The sequence below is a fragment of the Arachis hypogaea genome, chromosome 8, assembly GCF_003086295.3.
Source record: "Arachis hypogaea cultivar Tifrunner chromosome 8, arahy.Tifrunner.gnm2.J5K5, whole genome shotgun sequence".
In the NCBI taxonomy this organism is placed as follows: domain Eukaryota; kingdom Viridiplantae; phylum Streptophyta; class Magnoliopsida; order Fabales; family Fabaceae; genus Arachis; species Arachis hypogaea.
The window spans coordinates 5,396,264-5,408,391 of record NC_092043.1 but is presented as its reverse complement, the minus strand read 5'-3'; the positions used below and the strand labels follow the sequence as shown (position 1 = coordinate 5,408,391).

At 30.0% G+C, this 12,128-nt stretch overlaps 1 pseudogene; it reads left to right on the top strand.

Annotated features, from left to right (window-relative positions):
• The first annotated feature begins 3,678 nt into the window (after nt 1-3,678).
• On the top strand, nt 3,679-5,888 carry LOC112705788 (cytochrome P450 CYP82D47-like; annotated as a pseudogene).
• The last annotated feature ends 6,240 nt before the right edge of the window (nt 5,889-12,128 follow it).

Sequence of the window (12,128 nt, the reverse complement as noted above, 5' to 3'; positions counted from 1 at the left end):
ATTATGTGTTTCTTCTTCTCCTTCTTTGTTTGATTTTTTGTTTTTATTCTTGTTAAGAGAATAAAATAAGAAAAAACTTGAGAAGGTAAAACAAAAATGAAAAGATGAATAAGAAAAAAAGAAGAAGATGGTGATGATGATAAAAAAAGAAGTAGTAGAAGATGAGGAGGAGGAAGAGGAAGAGTTTTGAATCATGCAGAACTTATCAGAATAAAAATACACCCAAATATCTTCGTATTACATCCAAATTTGCTGCAAATACAGAAAAATATTTTGTATATACCTCAGCCACTTGATTGGATTCAAAACATTTCATTTTCATACTCTTTTCTTTTTTAACCGGCTCCCACCCCCTACTTTCATCAATAATCATCACACTTCACCGTCGCTGTTTGGCTGGCCACATATTGTCACCGACGTCGCTTACCTCCCAGTAAAACTTAAAGTTAAAAATAATCATTTACATACCTAATAAATTAAATATCCAGTATATTTTAATTATATATAACTAAATCCGATCAAATCAAAATAATTATCCACCTAAGAATTAAAATAATCATATGTATATCAACTAAAATGATCATTCTAAACTAGCTATTAAAATAACTTCACTGAAAGGCTGTGTTGAAACAACGCAATCATGGCATTAACTGTGGTTGCAGTGCTTCGTGGTTTCATGGCGCAGCTGCCGTTGCTATGCAACACGCCAATTGGAGATTTCTGTCTAGTCATTTGTTGGTAATCCTTCGGTTAAAGGTTGATTTCCAGCATAGTCCTTTACCCTCTGATCTCAGAGGCCGATGGGGATAAGTTAATAAGGTAAGGCTTGATGAGGTATTTTTATATTTGAGTGTTTTCATCTGTATTCTATAATGATGATGATAATTGTTGACTCTAACTTTCAGGTATGATTCTCATGAATTTGCTAAGCCTGTTTCTAGTAAGGAGATATGTATCGATGATATACATCTAAGTTCATATGACTTGGAATCGATTATTGTTACGAAAGAAAGGTGGCGCCAAGTGACACTTCGGCGGTGTCGGCAAAAGGCTGCGGCGGCATTGATACGGCTGGCGGGATGCAGCAGTGCAAGTGAGAATTGGAAAATAATGATGACAAATTTTAGATGTGTATCAGAGATTATGATAAAATGAAAAAGAATTGTAAATAATGTAAATGTGTTTAAATATTAATTTTAATTTTTTAAATTTAAAAATTTAAAATTAAATAATTAATTAATAATTTATTTTTTAATTTTATTTTTTAAATTTATTGTTCACAAATACCATTGTTTCTCATATTTTTTGGGTATGTCTAAAACTAGCTCAATAATTATGTGCTTATTAAACAAACCAAATTTATATAGGCCATTAGATTTTATTAGATAAAAATCAAAGGCTAATATAAAAGAAGAGCATTGATGGATTCTAATAAATATAGAATATCTAGTACATAAATAAATACTTTAAATGACAATATTTTAATACACAATATTTTAAATAACAATAAAATCTTGTATTTTTAAATAATTAAATATAAAATATATGAGTAGTTTTTATTTAATAAAATTAATTATTATGCAAAACTTTTTTATAATATTAAAAAATTATATTAAAATAATATTTTAAACTGTAACATAAAAATATAAAATAATTAAAATTTTATTTTATATTACTTGATAAATAATTAGATTATTATATTCAAAATTTATTAACTGACTACTTTTATTAAAGATACTATTATATAATATAATTTTTCATAAAAATATTTTAAAACTAAAATTTATTTAAAATATTATATATATCCGCCGAACCCGCTAAAAAAGGTGGGTCAGGTTAGAATTTGAAACCTGTCAAATTAAAAAATTAACCAAATTATGTATATATGTTCTAATTATGTGACTTTATTTATTTTATTTTACAATTTCGTATATATGTTCAAATTATATGACTTATTTTTTTAAATAAAGATGATTCTATTGACAAATATTATTTTGAAAAAATTTATTGATGTTAAAAATTTTAAAAAAAGTGAGTAAAAAATTATATTATAATTTGATTATTTTTTATTTGTATTTAATTTTTTAATTATTATTTTTTAGTTAATTTTAATTAATTTTTTTAAAAAAGGTTAAACAGCTAGTATTTTGTACCCACTTTAGTTGGCGGGACGGGTCAACCCATCCAACTTATGATGCGGGCCTAGGTGGGGCAGGACGGGGCGGCCCACATTACCACCCCTAATATATATATACTATCTAGTAAATTTTTTATATATTAAATAATTATAATCATATAATAACATTGAAATCAGAAAACATATTGAATCTGTTACTGTATATCAATTTAAAATATCATTTTAATATAATTTTTTAATATTATAAAAAAAATTCTGCATAAAAATTTTATAGGTTTGGCGAATTTTTTTAATTTAACATGTTTCAAATCCTAACTCGACCCACATCTATTAGCAGGTTCGGCGGGTCGGCCCGACGGACTCGACCCGTTTTGCCACCCATATATATATATATATATATAAATAAAAGATTATCACATATTTTACTATATAAAAGTAAAAATTTAAAATAAATAAATAAAAAATATAAGTTTTTTTATTTATTAAGATTAATTATTATGAAATTTTTTTTATAATATTAAAATGATATTTTAAATTATAATATAAAAATATAAAATAATTAAAATTTATTTTATATTACTTAACAAATAATTAAATTATTATATTTAAAATTTATTAACTAATTATTTTGTTAAATATATTATTATATCATATAATTTTTTATCAAAATATTTGTAAAACTATAAAAGTAAAATTTATTTAAAAAATTATATATAATACATGAAAATATTAAAATTTTTATTTAGGTATATATTTAAAATTATATTATTTATTATTTTTTTCTAAAAAAAATTGAAAAAAAATAAAAAAGTTAATATTTTCATGTATTATATATAATATTTTAAATAAATTATATTTTTAAAATATTTTTATATAAAATTATATTATTTAATAATATCTTTAATAAAAATAATTAATTAATACATTTTAAATATAATAATCTAATTATTTGTCAAGTAATATAAAATAAAATTTTAATTATTTTATATTATTTTGTTACAATTTAAAATATTAATTTAATATAACTTTTTAATATTATAAAAATTTTGTATAATAATTAATTTTAATAAATAAAAAATACTTATATATTTTATATTTAATTATTTAAAAATAAAAAAATTTATTTTTTTTAAAATATTATGTATTAAAATATTATCATTTAAAATATTTATTTATGTGTTAAGATATTTTATATTTATAAGAGTCCATCAATATTTTTTTTTATATTAATTTTTAATTTTTATCTAATAAAATCTAATAGCATATATAAATACGGCTTATTCAATAAACACGTAATTGTTGAAGTCAGTTTAGACGTACCCATTTTTCATCATCGAAACATGCCAAACATTATTAATTACACTGCACGTCATATAATAATAATAAACTAGGAAGAAGAGCTGGTTGACACCGAACATTATTGACAAATTAAAGAGCAAGTTGCTTCAATATATTCAGGTTGATAAATATTAGAATACTATTAAAATTTATTATATTTGATCCCTAACGTTTTCCATATCGATTTGCGGAAATACAGTATTTATATGTATAATTGTATATCAAGAAGCTCATACATTATTCTGCACCAATTAACATAGAGCGTAATCATCATAAAGGAGAGTAATATCTTCAATTTCGAATCAACACCATGGACTTCGAAAACCTCCTCTCCCAACCAGCCATATTCACTATGGCTCTGCTATTCTTCTCTCTCTTTGCTCTTTCATTTCAATCAAGAAGCAGGCACATCCACAAAGCCCGAGCAAGAAAAGCACCACCAAAAGCTGGTGGAGCAAGGCCGCTAATTGGGCACCTCCACCTCTTAGGTGGCCCACAGCCACCGCACATCACCTTGGGCAACATGGCCGACAAATATGGACCCATCTTCACCATAAGCATCGGCCGCAAGAATTTATTAGTCGTGAGCAACAGCGAGATAGCTAAAGAGTGCTTCACTGTGAACGACAAAGCTTTCGCTGGCCGCCCTAAAATGATAGCCTTTGAAATTCTAGGGTACGACTATGCCATATTTTCGTTCAAATCCTATGGCCCCAGTTGGCGTAACCTCCGCAAGACGGCCATCTTGGAAGTCCTCACCGGCCACAAGATACATATGAACAGTCACGTGATGTTATCGGAGGTGAAAACCGCAATGAACGATAGTTACAATAATAGCAACAACAAGAGTATGGCGGTTACGGAGATGGATAAATGGTTTGGCGAGATTACCCTAAACGTGATGTTCAGGTTGGTGATGGGAAAGCGTTTCACCGGTTACAGTGAAGAGAACGAACGAATCCGGAAAGCGCTGAGGGATTTCTTTGATCTCGGTGCGTCGTTTGTGGTTGCTGATTCAATTCCGTGGTTGAGATGGTTGGATTTGGATGGGGGAGAGAAGGCATGAAGAAAACGGCGAAAGAGTTGGATGAATTTGTTCAGAACTGCTTAGAAGAACACAGACTTAGCAGAAATCATGGCGCAGAGCCTGATTACATGGACAAGCTTATTTCCAGTATCGATCAAGGCTTCGACGGTCAGGACGTTGATACTCTAATCAAAGCTACATGTCTGGTAGGCTGATCATGTTTTGGTTAATTTAAAAATTAAATCTGTTTTTAGATTAATTAAAAATATTGATTAAAAAATTTAAAAATTAGTTTTTTATATAAAAAAATTAGATTAATCAATTTAAAAATAAAAATTGTATAAAATTTAATTTAATTTTAATTAACCGATTAAAAACTAATTTTTAAAATTTAATTTTAATTAACTATTTTTTAATAATATAAATATAATTTTTAAAATTATTTTATTAGATTAGTTAACCAAAATATAATTATAATTTTTAATTGATTAATCACAATTTGATTATTTTATGAACACTCCTAATGCCTGGTACCTACCTATTTCCTTTTACCAACATCGATCTATCTATCGTAGTGATAATAACATGCTTCTTTGTAATTTCTTTGCAGACATTAATTTTGGCTGGTACAGACACCACGACAGGGACACTTAGTTGGGCTCTTGCTTTACTTTTGAATAATCGCCAAGTTCTAAATAAAGCTGTTCATGAATTAGACACACATATAGGAGCTAATAGAATGGTGATAGAAACGGATCTAGACAATCTTGTGTATCTTCAAGCCATTGTCAAAGAAACATTCCGCTTGTACCCGCCTGTGGTGCTCAATTTGCCTCACGAATCCATGGATGATTGTGTGGTGGGTGGATACCATATCCCTGCTGGCACACAACTTTGGACTAATATTTCAAAAATGCAACGAGATCCTGCTTTATATCCTGATCCATTAGAGTTTCGACCGGAGAGATTTCTAACAACTCACAAAGACATTGAACTTACGGGTCAGCACTTTGAATTGATTCCATTTGGCGCAGGAAGAAGAATGTGTCCTGGAATGTCATTTGGTCTTCAAATGGTGCAGTTAACACTTGCTAATGTGCTGCATGGGTTTGACATTGTAACAGCCGATGGAAAACCAGTTGATATGGTTGAACGTGTTGGGATAACCAGTGTCAGAGCCAATCCGCTCAAAGTAATTCTTACACCACGTCTCTCTACCCAAGCTTATGTTTAAGATCGAAGGAAAGCACAACAAAATTTATGAGAAAAATACTACTTCATTTGCTGTTTTCTGTTAAATATTGTCAGTTATAAATTATTAATAAGTGACTATTTAATTTCATGTGTAAAGTCACCATTAATAATAATATGTTGATTCCTGTGACATCTCTAATACAGAGTCCTAAAAGTTTAATGCACAGCATAGTATTGTTATTAATATTATTATTATTGTTATCATTGTTAGAACATATTCTAATTTGATGTCAACCTAAAGAGTTTAATTAGTGCATCTTGTAAATACCTGACAAAACCACCTCTTTAAAACAAAAGACAAAACAACATAAAGCAAGTTTTCATGGAATCTATAAGTGTGTGTTTGCATAAAATTGATTTTGTAAACTTGATTTTGATCAAAAGTAAGTTTGTGTTAAAGTGATTTATGTTTGGTAATTTTTGTATCAAAATAGATTATAGTAAAATAAATGTTGTATGGTTTATACCATTCAAAATCACTTTTAGATAAAAAATTACTAAAATGAACATCAATTTAAATTTTTTTATATTATCCTATTATTTTAATTTAGATATTTAAATACATCTTATTAGTTAATTTTATAATAAAATTAGTATTTACTTACTAAAATAAAAATAACATATAAAAATAGATAAAATATATTTTTAAATAAAAATAAAAATATATAAATTATATATATATATATATATATATATATATATATATATATATATATAAAAGAATATTTAATCAAATATGATACATTTTTTAAATATTAAATGTTACTTTAGTATTTTTTACATCGTACTCTTATTCTAGTACTCTCAATAATCTTATTCTTAATATTAATTTGAAATTCAACGTTCATGATTTTATTATTATCTATGATTAATTTTTTATTTAATTTATCTTTTTTAATGGAATCATAATCTATATTATAAAAAATTACACTAAAACATAGTATACGAGAATTATAATTATAAAAGAGAATACTGAAAATAATAAAAAAAAATTAAATATTTACTTTACAGTGATTGAAACAAATCTAAAAGTTTTTGATGATCTTTTTATATACTATATTTTTAGTATTTTTGGTACTCGTTTTTTAGTATGTTATAATTTTTTATTATTATTATTATTTACAGTTAATTTTTTGTTTAATTTACTTTATCTAATAGAATTAATAAATTATATTATAAAAAGATAATAACAAACATAATACACAAAAATCACAATTATAAAAATGTATAATGTCAAACAAATAATTGAAAAAAAATAAAAATAATAAATAATAAAAAATAGAACTCATATAAATAGAAACAACAAGAATTTTATAAATAATACAATAACATATACAAAGGATAAAGTTGGTAAAAGGTAAATAAATTGTTAGTATCTATGGTTAAAAGTCAGTTAAGAAAACACAGAAGCTCAAAATAGTCGCTTCTTGTAAAAGTAGTTTTGGCAGTAAAATCACTTCTACGTTCATGAAAAGAAAAATTTGCCAAACCAAAAGTTAAAGCTTTCAAGAAATTTAAACGTACTACTTCTTTTCGGATTTCCCAAACACACCCTAAGTCATCAAAACCAACGTCACTGCTACCGACAGTGCCTCATGCCTCCTGACTCTAACTTGTTCTTTTGTGATTGTGACTGTGATAGCATTCGTTCTTTCTTTAATTTGTCCGATTAAATCTCACTAGAACCTTTAATTTGTTGGATTCATATCACCCTCCATGGCTAACCTATCTTCTTACTTCTTCCAAATTTTATCATTTTAAAGGAATTAGTAAAGAAAAAAATTAATTATCATATAATTTGTAATTACTAATAATTTTTTTTATATAAACCGTAACTTTTTTTTTTGGTTATAGATATAAACCGTAACTAATCTACTTCTTTTTTGGAACAGGCTAATATTGCCACACCCTAGTAAGTTGTTTTTTGTTTTTGTTTTTCGTCAGGACACACCCTGTAAGTTGTACGTTTCACCTAGTCGTACTCATGATACAAGTTTTTTTGGGCTAAAGGTTCAACCTTTTTTTTCTGTCGGGGTGTTATAACTAAGCCAGACGAACTGAAGCCAAAATTTGGGTCATAGAGCCCAATATGAAGTCTGAGGCCTTTGAAAAAATTATTTTAAAGGGCACTCTCAATTGTTTATTGTTAATGGAATCTGATTCTGCTTAAATGATGTGAAACCTCCGCTCACAAAAACAAAAAAAAATTATGTGAAACCAGAGACTTGCAGAAACCAGGGGAGAATTATGGGTATCTGTGGCACTCTGATTCTTGATTGCACCTCGAATGGCATCCCACCGCCCCATGTCCCCCATGCATTTCATTTTTATATTTTCCTTTTTCTCAAAAGATAAAATCAACCATGTAATTCCCAAAAGAAGGTGCCACATCACACATGCCACCCCCACCCGTACCATCTATATAAGTAACCAAACACTTCTAAACCCCAAAATATTATAGCTAGCAATTTGAATCAGTTTCCGTACTACTACTACTACACTACTTAGAGAAACAACGAGAGAAAACAAGAAATGTCTTCCAACGACAAGAAAGTTGAAGTGAGCAAGGGCAGAGAGGAAGATGAAGCAGAATTCGAGAAGGAAGAGTCGGTGCCCACTGTGACAAGCAAATTGTTCTTGAAACCAAGTGAGAACCAGAAGCCTGGGAATATGGATAAAGAAGTGGTTCTGCGGCGAATTCGTCACCGGAGAAGGGTCAACAAGGTCCGAGCCGCTGTGGGCTCCTTTTTCAGCTCACCTTTCTCCACCGACCACCATAGGAAGTGGGTCGACGATCCATTTGCCGCCTTGTAATTTGTAGTTTCCAACCCAACAATCTTTCTAAGTTTGTATATTAGCTTCAGGGATTAATTAGCTTCTTTCTCTACTTAGTTTCTGTTAGTTCCTTCCCTGCGGAATTTAAGTTGGATATATTGTATTCGTACTTTTTTACAAGGCTTAAAAAAATATTTTTTTAAAGATATTTACATGAAATATTATTATTGGATGTATTAATAAATTGATTATTTTTTATTTTTTTAATAAATCAGAATAAAATTAGCTTTTTATAATAACAACAATATATTTAAGGTGGATACTACAATGAAGATGATATAATTGTCTTCATATGAGTATATTTTTTTTTGACCTTTGGATGATGGATTGTATGGTTAGATTTTGATATTTATAAAAATGTTGTTTTTGTTTAAAGTGTGGCTAAATAAATAAACTACACTTTTAACCAAAGCATCTTCATAAGAAGATATTTTTGCCATCTTCATTGTAGTATCCACCTATATTTAATAGTTATTAGATCTGTTGGATCTGGCCAATTTGGCCAATTTACATAGTTCGGATTGGATCATATTTTTTTTTTTTGGTTTTTTTTTTCATTTTTAAAAACTATGTCGTTTGGCAACACTAAACTCTCACTTTCGTCTCTCAACATACTAGGCTAAAGATGGAGCTCTCTCATTCCTGTCATTGTAGTTCACTGCTGTGGCATCCAAACTCCCTTCATCTCTTAGTTTCGGTCTCTGTCACTGTCTCTGGTATCGTCAAACTTGTCGTCGTTCTCTCATATTGGGTCTCTCTCATGGTCTCACGTGCCTTTCTTGTCCTCGTTGTCGCCGGCGACAAAAGCAGCAGGTCCCAGCGCTTCCTCTTCGCCGTCAATTTCCTTTGCGCAACCGGAAGTTGGTCCCAATTTGGTGAGTTTCAACAAATTCTTTTGTTTTTTTCTTTTCTGTTTTGTTGCTATCTTTGATTTTGTTGCTACAAATATCAATGAATTAGTCTCTTTGTCGTTGAAAATAATCACCGACATGAATTTGTTACTGAATATGAACCTTGAATAATTTGTTGATGAAAATTCACTGAGTTAGTTTGTTTTGTTGTTGAAAAATCATTGAGATGAATTTGTTATTGATAACATTAGCTGAATTTTGAATTTGTTGCTGTTCAACTCAAATAATTACTTAACTAAATCATTTTGTTACTGAAAATCATCATTGAGTTAAATTTGTTAATAATTGTACCTTAAATTTGTTATTTAAATTTTGGATTTTAATTAGTAGTGTATTGAGGATGATAGAATATTTTCAAAAAATCAATTAAATCTATTTATTTTACTCAGACAAGATATCTTTTATCGCTCAATATGTTGTTTATCCAATTCCTAGTTATTAACTTATTTGAAAATGACAATCTACCTTCTAGTGTAACACCCTAATATTCAAATCCTTATGCTCTAGTCATAAGTCAATGATATTACGGTGGTACGATCCTCAGGTGAATTTTTAATATATAATTATAAGTATAATTGAAAGGAGTATTAATCGAAAAGTTTGAAAAGAGTAAAAATAAAATCGCGAAGTCATATCACTCATGCATCAACAACTAAAAGTTAAAGCATGAAGTCGAAAACGATATGCAGATAAAGGCATAAAGGATATTAAGAGAAGGACAATATATAGACATATAACATAAGTAAATAGCCACTAGTCACGACCCGCGAAGTTTAGGTTGGCTGGGGTACATTATAATAGTAATTGACAACAGTATCTCATAATCTCTCCCAAAAGAAACATAAGAGCCTTTATAGGCAAGTTCAAAAGAGTTCAATACATAATATAAGCTTTTCAAAACAAAGGTGGAGGGATTCTAAGCGAAAATATAAAGTAGAGTGATAAAGATCTTCGTCATCTCTCAGATGAACCACGGTTCACTTCTGAGCACCTGGACCTGTATCTGAAAAACAAGAGATATATACGAAATGAGAACCCCTGACCCATGGGTTCCTAGTACGGTAAAAGTGTCAAATAAATACAATGCATTACAATAAAAACTCACTAAGCATCCTAAACTTCCTTTCACTAAATATTCACCCTATTTTCTCGCTAATCCATAAACATGCAACTGTCATAAGGAAATGCTAAATCTAATTCATATCTTTCATGCCTCCCAACTTTCTAACTCTCCAACAAATCATAATCAGAATCATAAGCCAAACCATCACCAGTTATTGTGTCTCAGCAATTCTATATTGTTACCTCATATCCTCACCTGGAGCAAGTGAAATCACTTCACTGCGTTTACCCAGGGAGTTCAAATTATCTCATTCTTTACCTGGAGCAAGTGAAATCACTTCACTACGTCTACCCAGGAAACTCAATTACCTCATTCAATAATCATCATCGTTATTCAATTACATCATCAACTCATCTCATCAAAAACATCCTTCAGCATCAACCGACACCAGCATAAGGGACCTCTCAGTTTTACAAATACAAGCAATACAGGCAAGTAATACACAATTAAAGTACAAGTAGAACAAGTAGCACATAATCAGGTAATATAGCATATATGATATAGCAATCCAAAACAAATAGGCAAACCCAAATAATTCAAATATATGCAAATGATGTATGCCTGCCCTATGGCTGATGAGTCTCATCTGTCGGTTATAAAACCAACCCAACAAGTCCTGGTAGCTAACCATTGGACAGTCCCTCTGTCGTGCATCCCCACTCGAGTAATTCTCAATCATAAACATAATCATACTCATAATCATAATCATACAACACCCACACTGGTGTTTATCCACATGGGCGAGTTCATCCGGAACTTTCATAGTGTCCGGCCACACTTACGACATAGGGTCAGCAGAGTATCGAGTCTCAACTTGGAGCACGTGGTGGCTAGTCACTGCCTTCATCCAGGGAAACTCGTATCTCAAATAATCATTTCACATTCATTCATAACATTCCATAATCATTCATCATGACTATATCGTCACTTATACATCACATGATTGCACATTTTATACATCATTTATCATAACCTGGGACAAGTGGGGCGAAACCACAACCCTTGCGTCCACCCAAGGAGCCTCTATACTAACCAACCTGGAGCAAGTGGGGCGCAACCATAACCCTTGCATCTATCTAGGAGGTACGTTCTCATATGCCCAGGAGGAACCAAGGAGGGGATCCTAACCTCCCACCATCTCGCTGGGGGCGATTTTACATTACCAGGAGGAACAAGGAAGGGGATCCTCACCTTCCTTCGTCTCTTTGGGGTCGCACTTTCGAGAAAGAGAGCTCAAGATAAAACAATCATTCAAAGCCATATTTTCATTTCCAACCGTAAATCAATATTTATCATAGCCATCCGGCTCATAACATAACCCATAACCAGCCAATAATCATTATTAAATATAACCCTTTGGCTCACGGCATACACCGCACTTCCATCATCATCCTCAGCAACTCATACAGTCATCATTAATCATAATTCATCATTACTCTCCCTTTACTTCACCCTCAAGCTACCACTCTTCCTAGTCTCTTCTCATTTCTAGGCCTACTATAA